Source organism: Pseudorasbora parva, chromosome 3, assembly GCF_024679245.1.
Source record: "Pseudorasbora parva isolate DD20220531a chromosome 3, ASM2467924v1, whole genome shotgun sequence".
Classification (NCBI taxonomy): Eukaryota; Metazoa; Chordata; class Actinopteri; order Cypriniformes; family Gobionidae; genus Pseudorasbora; species Pseudorasbora parva.
The window spans coordinates 2611077-2625165 of record NC_090174.1 but is presented as its reverse complement, the minus strand read 5'-3'; the positions used below and the strand labels follow the sequence as shown (position 1 = coordinate 2625165).

At 35.9% G+C, this 14089-nt stretch overlaps 1 long non-coding RNA gene across 1 annotated transcript; it reads left to right on the top strand.

Annotated features, from left to right (window-relative positions):
• The first annotated feature begins 465 nt into the window (after positions 1-465).
• LOC137071693 (uncharacterized) lies at positions 466-2906 on the top strand. The gene is made up of 4 exons (XR_010904468.1): positions 466-781; positions 1321-1413; positions 1939-2060; positions 2769-2906. It is a non-coding gene; the product is annotated as an uncharacterized lncRNA (long non-coding RNA).
• The last annotated feature ends 11183 nt before the right edge of the window (positions 2907-14089 follow it).

Here is a 14089-nt window from a genome sequence, read left to right as displayed (position 1 = left end):
ACTCTACATTTCAAAATGCTAAAAAAAAAACAAAAAAACATTAAATAAGAATGCATATGTAAGCATGAACGTGATGAATGTGTGAATTCATAGCATCATACAACACAGTCTCACCCCTACTCGTCAAATGTTGCCGAACGGTCAAGGGACCCTGACGTCAGCTGTTGACGCACAGGGTACCCCTAAATCGCCATTTTTCGACGTACTGGGTAATCCACTGATTTCAATGAGAAACCTAGGACGTCATAAACAGACGTGTTGGGCATGTGAATGTTATCGTTATGATGGAATATATTGGGTTATAATTTTTACATTATGACATGTTGGAGTGTGATTCTCAATTTAATCAGCCAGCACAATTGTATTTACATTTATTTACGCTATGATACATGTTTGAAACAGCAGTCAAACCCCACCCCGCCCTAAACCTACCCATTTGCGTATTATATGATATAAAACACAGACTGTAACAGACAACAGGCACACTTTATTGAAAAAGTCCAACTATTCCGAGGCCAAACGATTGAATTGTGTGAAGAAAAGACCCAAAAGCAATCACCGTCTCTATCCGCGCCGCGCGCGCCCCGGCGTCACACTGAAGACGCCACAGGTAGACCCCTCGGCGTCACGCGATGGACGAACTGGGAACCCAATTGCTTTCAGTGGGAAACCTTTGGCGTCAACATTAGACGGCAATTCTATCGGTATGAAATCGCGCTGAAGAAGTCTCATTCAGAACACATCGCGATGTTTGGCATCAGATCACGTGTGCCACATGTTGGTGAGTAGTCATACATATTATGTCCTAATATTTGATATAAAGTATTTTCTGCTTGTCGTTATCGATCATGTTCAGTCACTGCATTGTACCTGTCATCATCTCCACTGAGGCTTTGCATTTCTTTGCTTTCTAAATAAACACACCTTGCTAATAGGGTGATTAAACACTGTCACGTGACGTGCTATAGACCTTTAAACATTTGTTAATATTTAATAATAATTACTAGTGTAGTTCCAACGTGGCATTTGTAGTAGAAGCACAATAAAAAAAAAACAATAAAAAAAACACTTGTCATGCGTTTACCACAGTATTGGTAGTTTTAATGTGATATTTGTTGTAAATAAACAGTAACCACAACAATTGATATTTTTAATGTGATATTTGTTGTAAATAAACAGTAGCCACAACAATTACCATGCTTTAAATGCATTTTAATGTAAAATCCAAATATTGTTATTTAAATAGTATACTTTATAATGCTATATATTATATATTATGACTTTTTTCTCTCTTTCTTTTTTTTTTTTTTACCTGAAAAGACCAAAAGGGCCTCTCGGACTCAGTCAACCCATTCTTGTTTGTGGAGAAGTAACGGAGAAAACCAAAAGCTGCAACAGCAAATATTTGTAATGGTATGTATGTGTTGGTTTGAACCCTTTATCAAACATTATTTAGCATTTGTTGTTACTTATTCTTACAAATCCCATATCTCAATCAGTAAGAACATATTCCCGAAGTCTTAATAATTCACAAGATTTAACAAGTTGTCAAATTCGTATGATTCTCGTACATATAGCTCTGAAAATAATGAAGAGACCACTTAACATGGATTTCTAAATTTTAAGTGGTCTCTTAATTTTTTTTCCAGAGCTGTATTTGTATATGAAGAGTTCAGATGCAAAAGCCTCAAAAAGCCACTTCGGTCACATGACATCAGATATTCAATTATTTTTTCTTAATCAGATCACTTGCACTGTTTATAACGTCCCGTTTGCATGTAAATAATTTATGTGATCACAAAATCAAGTGAGTTATCTACATTTTCAAACAAATTCTTATGATATAGCTTGCTATTACATACTTTTAACTGTCTTAATTTATATGTTTTAAAAACAATAGTATTTGCACAGAGTAAATGATACTTTCTTGTTTTACAGAAGAGAAGAAAGACCAGACCTTATATCGAAGCAAGCTAAGAAAATAAGTCCTTTGTTTAGGGTGAGGAAGGAAGATGGACATCTTGTGCCCGAAGAAGACAGAAAAGTGCGCAAGTCCATTGGTATGTCTTGTATTGAAGCAATGCTGTAATATGTAGTACAAAATTTGATGTTGATCTCTCAAAGGACTATTCATTTCAACAGTGATCAATCTTTCTACTCTGATAAAATAAGTACCATTATTCATGTCTAAATCTTTTAATAACTCCTAAATAAGCAAATGAGGTTCTGTATCTTGGATTTATTTAAAATGGTAAATATTTGTTTTCCCTTTTTGATACAATTATTATTACACTTTTGGCCTTCAGTTCTTAAAAACTGCACCGTCTTTTTGTCTTAGATAAAAGTAGACAAGTGTGGGAAAAAGCATTTAGTTGTTATAAACTCCATGTATTTCTCCATTGTTTTGTAGACCATGGATGGTTCTGGGTAGCTTTAGAAGATAATGAGTTGGGACATATTAGGAATCAAATAGTAAATGTTCTTTGAAATATCTGGTTAGTTCTTTCTAAAAGATCTACTGTTTAAAAGGTTGCTGTTGATATGGGTAAATTAGTTTTTGTTCAGTACTTGGCTAATATTATGGGCTGAAATATTATACATAATGCTTCAATGTGTATATTATTTTATGTACTGACTGCTGCTTTGTAAATTTAAATCAGGAATTGGCATTTCTGCCCATTTTGAGGTGGAGAGTTTACTGAAGAACATAGGTTAACCCGACTGTACATTAAACTTAATATGAATTGTGTTTGTTGTTTTACTTTTAGACCAGGACTGGAGAACGCCGGATTATACGACTTCTTCCTCTGGTTGAGAAAAGGCTACACAACATCAGTGATCACATCATCTGTACATTGATTATACTGTAGGGTACAAGTGGGCGAACGGTTTAGAAGAAGAAGAACATGAACATGATAGAGGGAAGAGACAGAAACCAGTCTAGTTGTAATAATGAATCATTATTTTCCAACACTATATCAAATCTGTTTTCTAGTTGACTGGATGGGATTATGTGGCACTCATTTGTGTGGCTTCAGCAGCTGTGAATGGATTAATATGATGTTAATGTGTTTTTTAAAACCCATTTTTATTTATCTTGAATCTAATTTGACTTTATTCTACTTTATCAACTGTATACTGTATCCTCCAATAAAGTGTTGAGTGATAAAGTATGGTGAGTATTGTGTATGGTGTTTGGTACAGTAAATACACATTCAACAAGTTTATTTAGGTTATCTAATTAATTACCAAGAATATTTTTACTTGAGAAGTAAACATTTTTTATCTGGTTATATTATATTTGGTACAATGCTCCAAAAAGTTGTATATACCTGCATGCTGTGACAAGTATGTCAGTTTTCAGTGAAATAAAGGGAAGGATTACAAACACTTCAAGCTTAACTGAAGATGATCCATGTTGATCATTCTGGTACATCTACTACTGCAATAAAAATTAAAGCATGCACATTTTCGATGCCAGGTACGTGAAGAGGGTGTAGATGAAATTGTGACAATGTCTCTTGTTATTTTACTTAATGGCGTATGGTCCTATATTTAATGGTAATAATGAAGTGTAAATAATATAAATAGTTTTTGTTTACTCTGGAAAGTGGATAATGGCAAGTTGTTGCAGGTTCATCCATTATATTTATTAGTGTTTATCCATAAAATAAAAGAAAACTTAATAATTATTATTTTACAACATTTCTTTCAAATATTTCTGTATTTCATCAGATGGTCTTACAATATCAAAACCTATACACAAGCATGACGTTAGAATAGAAAAGACAAAATACTCTGATATTTAAATGTGACTCAAAGTTTGTTGTCCGTGATGAGGAGAATATATCTGTGTATGTTGTACTGCCCTTACACCTCCAGGGACCCAGAAGTGGCCCCTTGAAGAGCAAAAAAAAAGCATATTTCAAATGGCTTTAACTCAAAGTCTGGTTAGCGTATCACAGAGAAAATTGGCAGGACAACTGCATATGCAATGTTTACTAAATAATGTTGGCCACAGTTTTCAGACATATATGGAAAGCTGCCATAAAGGTTTTTTTAAAAGTGCTCACAGTAAAATATACAATTTCAGCTTGGCCCTCATATATGTCATATAGGTTTACACAATGAACATATTTTAATATCCAGTTGTCCATTAAATATGTTATTTACTTAACATTTATTGTTTCATTATGAAACCTTTTAAACTACATTACCCATATATCTGTCATTGTATCAATGCAATGGGAAACATGGCGCTGTAGTTCATAGAAGTGTGCAGAAATGCTTAGGGTTAGGGTTGGGTTCTCAGTAAAGGAGTCATTTCTCAGAACATAGCGACACTTTATAGTTAGCTTAACGTATTACTGACGTAATAACACCAAAACATACTTTGTAACATGAAACGCCGTTTTATATAAGTTAAAACAAATAGTCCAATCACAGCGCGTTCTGCGATAAAGTCACAGCCAATGACAACCCAGCTGAACAGAGGCGTCACACTTACTTGTCCATTTATGGTAAATTATATCACATCTCATCCGGTTCAACTGAAGGGGTAGATTCCTTAAAGAATTAATATTTAGGCTAAATATTATATTTATTATAATAAATATTAAATATTATTTATTCTAAATATAGGCTAAATATTTATTTATTCTAATTAAATAATAAAACTCACATTTTAAAATGAAAGTCTTCTTTGTGTGGTTAAACTGATGCATAATAAATATATTTGAAAGAGAATCCTTTTTCTATGCAATGGTCTACAAGCATAAACTTCTTTAAGCCATCCTTTACAATCTGACCTCTTGGAATTAAAACAAATATAACAAAAGCACAATGAATGCACACAATTTTGTAAGCATATTCCAATATTTAATGTCAAACAGTTTAAATACAAATGTAGTGCCCATATATATATATATATATATATGCAAAAAATAACATTTTACATTCTAAACTTTAATACTATATATTTGCGATTATTGTTCACTTTTATTGTAACTAAATTAAATGCCAATTAAAATAGTTGATGATTATTGTAAATGTTAACCATTTTCAGTAAGAAAATACTTCTATAAAGTACATTCATGTTACAGTTACATTAACAAGGTAGTGATATAATGATAGGTAGTGAAATAATGATAGAGGTAGTTATGGTGGACATGTACTTTAGTGACCATTGTAATAAAAGTTTTAATGAATAATTATTGATTTCAAAAGGTATTAACTCTCACTATCTTCATTTGTTCAAACAAACAACAAATGCAGAAATATACATTGGACTATAGCATCATGAAGTCAATGCATGACTAGAACTAGTGGATGGCAATAGATATGTCCTTCACTAAATCTCCTGATGATAAAGGCATAGGCAGACATCAAGAACAGTTTATGAATATTGGTTCTGCATATATCAAAGAGATCATAAGACTCCACAGACTCCATGTGAAGACTTTGAGACACTGTGACAGAGCAAAGGGTGCACTTCACTGGACATGTCCTATGCATGCCCAAACAACAACACCCAAAAACACTTATGAAGTGGACACCACCAGGAGGACGCACGAGACAGGGAAAACCAAGGAAGATATGAGACAGATGTTTCACGAAGACCTCAATGCCGGTGTTCCATGAGAAGATGTGAAAACGTGGCCACAGATCGAATATGTTGGAGGACACATGTTGCCCAATGCGCCCAGGACAGGACATGATGATGATGTTGTCAGTTTATACATAACTGTAGGATTTATTTCTGTAAAAAACGATGCATAATTAAATGTTAAATACATTTATGTAATAAGTTCACAGATACGTGTGCATTCCCATTATTAAAAGTATATAATAGCAAGCTATATCATATGAATTTGTTTGAAAATGTAGATAACGCACTTGATTTTGTGATCACATACATTATTTACATGCAAACGGGACGTTAATAATAATAAAAAATAATTGAATATCTGATGTCATGTGACCGAAGTGGCTTTTTGATGCTTTTGCATCTGAACTCTTCATATACAAATACAGCTCTGGATATACTATACTATTTAAATAACAATATTTGGTTTTTACATTAAAATGCATTTAAAGGGTTACTTCAGCGATTAGCATATGGCTTTGTATCAGTAGAAACCCTGGAGAATATTCAAATTATTGTGCTTTCCCCCCTCATATCTCCGTGAGATAAGAGATTTATGCATTTTATTTCTGGAAAAATTCCTCCTATGATGCAAAATGACGATTTTTGCATCATAGGAGGAATGTTTGCCCAGAGGCTAAAGACTACAGCCAGCAGAGGGAGCCATTTCCGCATGTTTTGAATCCGCCATTGGGGGATGGGAGATAACACTCAGCTTGCAGGGACAGCTCAGCTTGCAGCTACAGGATCATTTAAACGGAGCTATAGTGAGCAATGTAAGTCTTTTAACTTCTCAAATTCATTTCTATGAAAGTTAAGCTTGCAAAGGCATGAACTGAAACGCGCCAGATTGAACTCGAGTTGTGAATGTATGCCGCGAGTGTAGTCGCGATTACCTCAGCTCTCATCACTCGTGCAGTTAGTGCTCAGTGCTGTGAGACTCGGGCGGTGACTCATTATATTGAACACACACGTTCAGTTTTTAATTGTAGTGTCTTCTCTAACTCAGTCACTGTAATGAAGTTGGTGGCATTGGGAATGGCCTCACAGGGCAGCAAAGCATTCTGGGAATTGTAGTCTTTCATCCCCATGGGACAAAGATACATTTTCTGTCTTTTCTCAGTCTAGAAGGCACCAAATTCAAAAATAATTTCACATTTCTACTGCATTGATGACCCAGTTTAAATACAGATTCATCTTCCCAGCGCTGAAGTACCCCTTTAAAGCATGGTAATTGTTGTGGTTACTGTTTATTTGCAACAAATATCACATTAAAACTACCAATACTGTGGTAAACGCATGGCAAGTGTTTTTTATTTTATTTTTTTATTGTGCTTCTACTACAAATGCCACGTTGGAACTACACTAGTAATTATTATTAAATATTAACAAATGTTTAAAGGTCTATAGCACGTCACGTGACAGTGTTTAATCACCCTATTAGCAAGGTGTGTTTATTTAGAAAGCAAAGAAATGCAAAGCCTCAGTGGAGATGATGACAGATACAATGCAGTGACTGAACATGATCGATAACGACAAGCAGAAAATACTTTATATCAAATATTAGGACATAATATGTATGACTACTCACCAACATGTGGCACACGTGATCTGATGCCAAACATCGCGATGTGTTCTGAATGAGACTTCTTCAGCGCGATTTCATACCGATAGAATTGCCGTCTAATGTTGACGCCAAAGGTTTCCCACTGAAAGCAATTGGGTTCCCAGTTCGTCCATCGCGTGACGCTGAGGGGTCTACCTGTGGCGTCTTCAGTGTGACGCCGGGGCGCGCGCGGCGCGCGGCGCGCGGCGCGGATAGAGACGGTGATTGCTTTTGGGTCTTTTCTTCACACAATTCAATCGTTTGGCCTCGGAATAGTTGGACTTTTTCAATAAAGTGTGCCTGTTGTCTGTTACAGTCTGTGTTTTATATCATATAATACGCAAATGGGTAGGTTTAGGGCGGGGTGGGGTTTGACTGCTGTTTCAAACATGTATCATAGCGTAAATAAATGTAAATACAATTGTGCTGGCTGATTAAATTGAGAATCACACTCCAACATGTCATAATGTAAAAATTATAACCCAATATATTCCATCATAACGATAACATTCACATGCCCAACACGTCTGTTTATGACGTCCTAGGTTTCTCATTGAAATCAGTGGATTACCCAGTACGTCGAAAAATGGCGATTTAGGGGTACCCTGTGCGTCAACAGCTGACGTCAGGGTCCCTTGACCGTTCGGCAACATTTGACGAGTAGGGGTGAGACTGTGTTGCATCATACGATCTACAGTTGCAAGATAAAGTATGTGAATCTGACGAAAATGACTCAGCTTCACATACTTCTGTAATTTGTTTGCGTTAATTACATTCAATTATTTTTACATGTTAAGGACTTTAATTGAATTGAATGCATTAACACGTTAGTGTTGACAGAACTAATTACAATATTAAGTAACACATTTATTTTATTAGTTTCTTTTTTTGTAGAGTAATGCATTCCCTTATAATTCCTATTATTTTTGTGTTTAGTTTTCTGACCTGGGCTCGACTTCATTGTTTGTTTTTTAACAACAGCAAAAGTTCGGTCACACTTTAGATTAAGGTCCAATTCTTACTATTAACTATGATCTTTTCCCCAATAAACTCCTAATTACTGCTTATTAATAGTTAGTAATGTAGTTTAGGTATAGGGTAGGTCAATCAGAATAAGGAATTATGTGCTTAATTCAGTGCTTTACTCAGTTTTCGAACTGTACCGTGGCCTTTGGGGGAGCCCACTTTTTTATTTTCTTTTTTTTCGGAGGGGGGGGGGGGCATATACAGTATGGGTTGCGCGCATATACAGAAAAGGTTCTGCGTTCCTCAAAAGATGACTTGTATATTCCTTCACCCACAGATGAGCGTGTCAATATATCGCTTAATGCCATTGCGGAGAGAGACTATTCTTTCCGGTGAAATCACAAAACAAAATGCACACAAACATGTCCCTATTCTTAATATACAACCATTGAAGAACATCTTTGATTTTAATAAAGGGAAAAAAACATGAATTGATAGGTCAAAAAGCCACCCATAATTAGTCTATAAACAAAGCATCCGTATGTCTTTGAGTTCACATGAACAACGGTTAAAGTCAGGCTACAGAAGAATACCATAATTCATCGGTTCAACTAGGCTTAAGACATCGATACATGTACATTTATCAACCTATATCACACATACCTATATCAACCCAGCCACAACACATAATTGGGAATAACATGCCTTATCACAGAATCGACCACAGAGGTCTGGGGTCAGCTTCCTTTGCTGTTTGTCCAGAAATCCGAGATCAAGAAGTGGATATTTATTTATGTTTTTTTTCTACGAATCTTTTCATTGACATGTACTGAACAGTTAGAAGAAAAAAAAAAAAAAAAAAAACTAACATGAGTTGAATTTGTACCGCAGCGCCACCACACCTTGATGGTCATGACAAGAACAGCATGTATAGGACTAGTTATCTTTATTGAAGTGAATTAGATTTAAATCGCCGTCATGCATGAATTAATTATATATTTTTAGCAATTTTACATATAATAATCCATGATGATTACATTACACAAAACTGAAATTGCATCTCAAAATAACACAGTGTCATGTTTTTGAGACCCCCCCAAAATTTCACAAATCACGTTTTCAGGGGAGCCCATGTCTTATTTAGGGGAGCCGAGCTCCCCCTAGCACCCCCGTAGTTCGCACCCTGGCTTTACTGTACATGTGCATCTAAAATATGGGCAAAATATATGAAACTAGCTAATAAAGGAGAGAGTAAATGCATCTGTGTAGTTTTAGACTGCTGGTTTGTGTAATATTCAGAGTTTGCGTTTCACTGTTTGTGTTTATTTTAGAGATATTGAATCTGTGAGATGAGTAAATGCATGCTCACATGTAGCCTTCAACCACACAGTGTATGTTTCATCTTGAAAACTCTTGTAGAGAACAGACATAAAACTCATTTAGCCGTGCAAACACTAGCCTCTCGCTCGCTGTGACACCAAGGCCAGATTTAAAACAGGACTGGTCTGAAACCTGCTGTCAAAACAAAGAACGCTGCCCTGCTCGTCTCTTTGCCGGGCCAATTTATTCAGCGTTACATGCAGACATAAGTGGAACGGCAACCCCTGACCCGCTCTTCTCCCAAGGAGAACATCGAGTTCCCTGTCCTCTCATGCCCCGCAGACGAACACGAGCCAGGAAACGCGAGGTGCTGAACTGCTGCTTATTTGATAAAAGATCTATTTCCTCAATCATGCTGATGTTGATTTAAGACTCACTCGGCAGGGATGATAAATAATGGATCTGGTTCATCATTGTTTACGGTCGGAGAGCGGCGCCTGACTTTAAAAAGATTTCTCATTTCATTCTGCTATTATTTATTTAATTTAGTCAACACTGTTGCTGAGCAGAAAACAAGAATTTTGAACAGTGAACAACATGCTTAACACATTCCCTGAACAAATTTAGTTTTCCATGTGGTATTTCATTGTTACTTTTGAAAGATAACAACATCACTTGATGTCCAATGTTAAATATGAAAAAAAAAAAAAATGCTTTTGCTATAGACTGCTGGTCATTAATATCCTGATGTCGTCATACTCAATTCTAGTCAGAATATGAGTCTGATACTGCAGAACAAAAGTGGGTGTTTCTAAATGTGTGGGTGTTTTCAAACGGATGGGTGTTTCTAAATCACGCGATGAAAATGATCCGCTGGTCTGTGATGTGGGCAAATCAGGTCACACAGTGGAAAACGTCCCTCTGTTAACGGCCACACCCACTGATGTGGTAAATCGTATTACTAACCTGCAGAGACCTATATTTGCTGCATTGGGCTGTGATTATGGGGCGTGTTTCAACCAAATCAGAAAAGACTTCAATTGGATAGACCTGCAACCAATCAGAGCAATGGAGCAATGCATGGTTGTCATCAGAACTCAACTGCACACACGCTGGAAGAACTAGAAGAAGATGAGTGTAAACAATCTTTGCCTGTATTGTAAAATCTATTTAAGGATACACGGAGTATACAACATGATCATAATATTTGAGAGAAATAGTGCCGGTGAATGCATATACAAACAAGTTTTCTGCTTAGGATTAGAACGAATTCAACCCAAGTGCTCTTGGGTGATGTGGAGGATATTGTTACTGTTGATCAACTCTCGGCGACCAGTAAAAAACGCTGAGCGCTCAGCACGTGAGCGTGAAATACTCGCTCAGCGCCTCGGTGCGCTCTAGGCGTTCTAAAAACGCGCCGCTCTCATTGAAAACAATTGAAAACGCCAGCCAGCAGCGTGAAAAAATGCTTTGGTGGACACACGGCCTAATGCTTATACAATGTGCATCTTTTGAAAGGTCGAAGGATTTATCACCAATATCCACTCTCTGTTTTATGATAGAGATTTATTCAACAACGCTAACACAGTAATATTAAAACATGCAAAATCAAAACAAGAAACAGTCGTTGCAGGATGAATCCGATCAGTCACACTTGGGCTAAATTGTTAAAGTCAAATTTCCACTGAGAAAAGTCCACAAAAGGGTTAAATCCAAGAAATATTGATAAATTATCCATTGCTTGTTTTGTTTTGTTTTTTTTGTGCTAAATTAATAAAGGCAGCTGTGGTTGTTGAAACAGTAGCACTATTCATTAACTTATATAATATTAATATTCCTTCCTAAAGTACTCAGATATGTTTTGTAGAGTAGTGGCAAAAAGTGGAAAATTGGCATCTTCACCGCTTCTTCAAATATTATTTAAAATGTGTTAACATTTGTGTAAGCATATTTCATAGTTGTGCTTGAAATCAAAAGTTTTATTTGAGATAATAAAACAATGAAACATGACAAACTGTGCAACATCATTTTTTTGGCCAGACTGTCATGCAAAAGTAATTAGGAATGCATGCAAAATCAAGAGAGAACAAATCAAATACTAATGTATATTTCATTAAAATTAATTTACCAATAAACACTGTAATAATGTAAGCGGTAAAAGAGACGCAAGTTTATCGTAAACAGCTGATGTGGATAATGTGCACGAACACAAAACAGCACAGTAACACATGCCACTCAAATAAATGCTATCACATTTAATCAGTTCTGACTTTTCTGTGTTTTCTTTAAAAAAAAAGACACAATTATGCCAGTAGTTTCAAGGATTCTTCAACTAAACCCACTTTAGTTGTTCAGATATTACCAGTTTAGTCAAGGTTTTTCGGCTTTCATAAACTGACCTTGCTGTGCTGACTGGAATTTCTGCAGGGTTTCTGCTGGCCAAAAATAAATAAATAAATAATAAATAAAGCCGCTGATATATATATATATTTTTTTTCTTATATATATATGTATATATATATATATATATATATATATATATATATATATATATATATATATATATATATATATATATATATATATATATATATATATTTTTTTTTTTTTTTTTTTTTTTTTAAATATATATGTAGATAACACCTTTAATTCATAATACAATGTTCACTCTTAAATAATAATATACTGCATTAATTACTTCTCTCTACTGTACATATTTGTGTGGCCTTCCCTCAAGTGCTGCTAAAGGTAAGCAGATCTACATCAGATTAAAGTTTCTGTATGCTGATTTAAAGGATTAGTTCACCCAAAAATGAAAATTAGACCGGTGGTCAGCGGTAGTGAATCAACTTACGGCTAAAGAGTAATCCCTTGATGCAATGTAAGCAATGCAATCTTTGACCTCTCGTGGATAGGGCTGGACAACAAACTCAAGCCTTTTATATCGCAATCCTCCACCATTTCTCTTTAAAGTTCTCGTTTTAGACTCTCATTCACTGATGTTTTGTTTTGCTGTATCATCGGCACTTCTGCGTTCATCAGTATGCATGTGTCAAGGGGTCAAGGGTTACTCTTTAAGCGCAACTCAACTCGCGTACCGCTTTGTTAAAAAAAACTGTCTACTTATGACGTTAGCATGGTTTTTACATTCAAAAACATACAGGTCCTTCTCCAAAAATTAGCATATTGTGATAAAGTTCATTATTTTCCATAATGTAATGATAAAAATTAAACCTTCATATATTTTAGATTCATTGCACACCAACTGAAATATTTCACATCTTTTATTTCATGTTTTAATACTGATGATTTTGGCATACGGCTCATGAAAACCCAAAATTCCTATCTCAAAAAGTTAGCATATCATGAAAAGGTTCTCTAAACGAGCTATTAACCTAATCAGCTGAATCAACTAATGAACTCTAAACACCTGCAAAAGATTCCTGAGGCTTTTAAAAACTCCCAGCCTGGTTCATTACTCAAAACCGCAATCATGGGTAAGACTGCCGACCTGACTGCTGTCCAGAAGGCCATCATTGACACCCTCAAGCGAGAGGGGAAGACACAGAAAGACATTTCTGAACGAATAGGCTGTTCCCAGAGTGCTTCCATCTGCTGTAAAGCTTTATGGAGATGAAGATTTGGTGTTTCAGCACGACCTGGCACCTGCTCACAGTGACAAAACCACTGGAAAATGGTTTACTGACCATGGTATTACTGTGCTCAATTGGCCTGCCAACTCTCCTGACCTGAACCCCATAGAGAATCTGTGGGATATTGTGAAGAGAAAGTTGAGAGACGCAAGACCCGACACTCTGGATGAGCTTAAGGCCGCTATCGAAGCCTCCTGGGCCTCCAGAACACCTCAGCAGCGCCACAGGCTGATCGCCTCCATGCCACGCCGCACTGAAGCAGTCATTTCTGCTAAAGGATTCCCCACCAAGTACTGAGTGCAGAACTGAACATAATTTTTTGAAGGTTGACTTTTTTTGTATTAAAAACACTTTTCTTTTATTGGTCGGATGAAATTAGCTATTTTTTTGTAGATTTTTTAGAGGGGTTTTCATGAGCTGTATGCCAAAATTATCAGTATTAAAACAATAAAAGACCTGAAATATTTTAGTTGGTGTGCAATGAATCTAAAATATATGAAAGTAAAAAAATGTATCATTACATTATGGAAAATAATGAACTTTATCACAATATGCACATTTTTGGAGAAGGACCTGTATGGTTATTAACATAAAAGGGTATTTTCTACACCGGTTCTGAGGCTCTCACCTGCATGCTCGGTGTTTATGGGCGTGCCACACTGTAACAGCCACTACTATGATTGGATAAGATTTGCATATTTAATGAGCCTTGGCATCCCCATTAGTACACGTGAGGAATTTGTTTTGAAAGCGTGTGGAAAACAGCTACCGGAATGAATCACCCAAAGGGCTCGCAAAACGTCTTTATCAAACAAACACAATGATTCAATCTCTCATTCACCCGAGATTGATTAGAATGTTATTTTTTTATTACTTGGCCTGCCCGATCGGTGGACATAA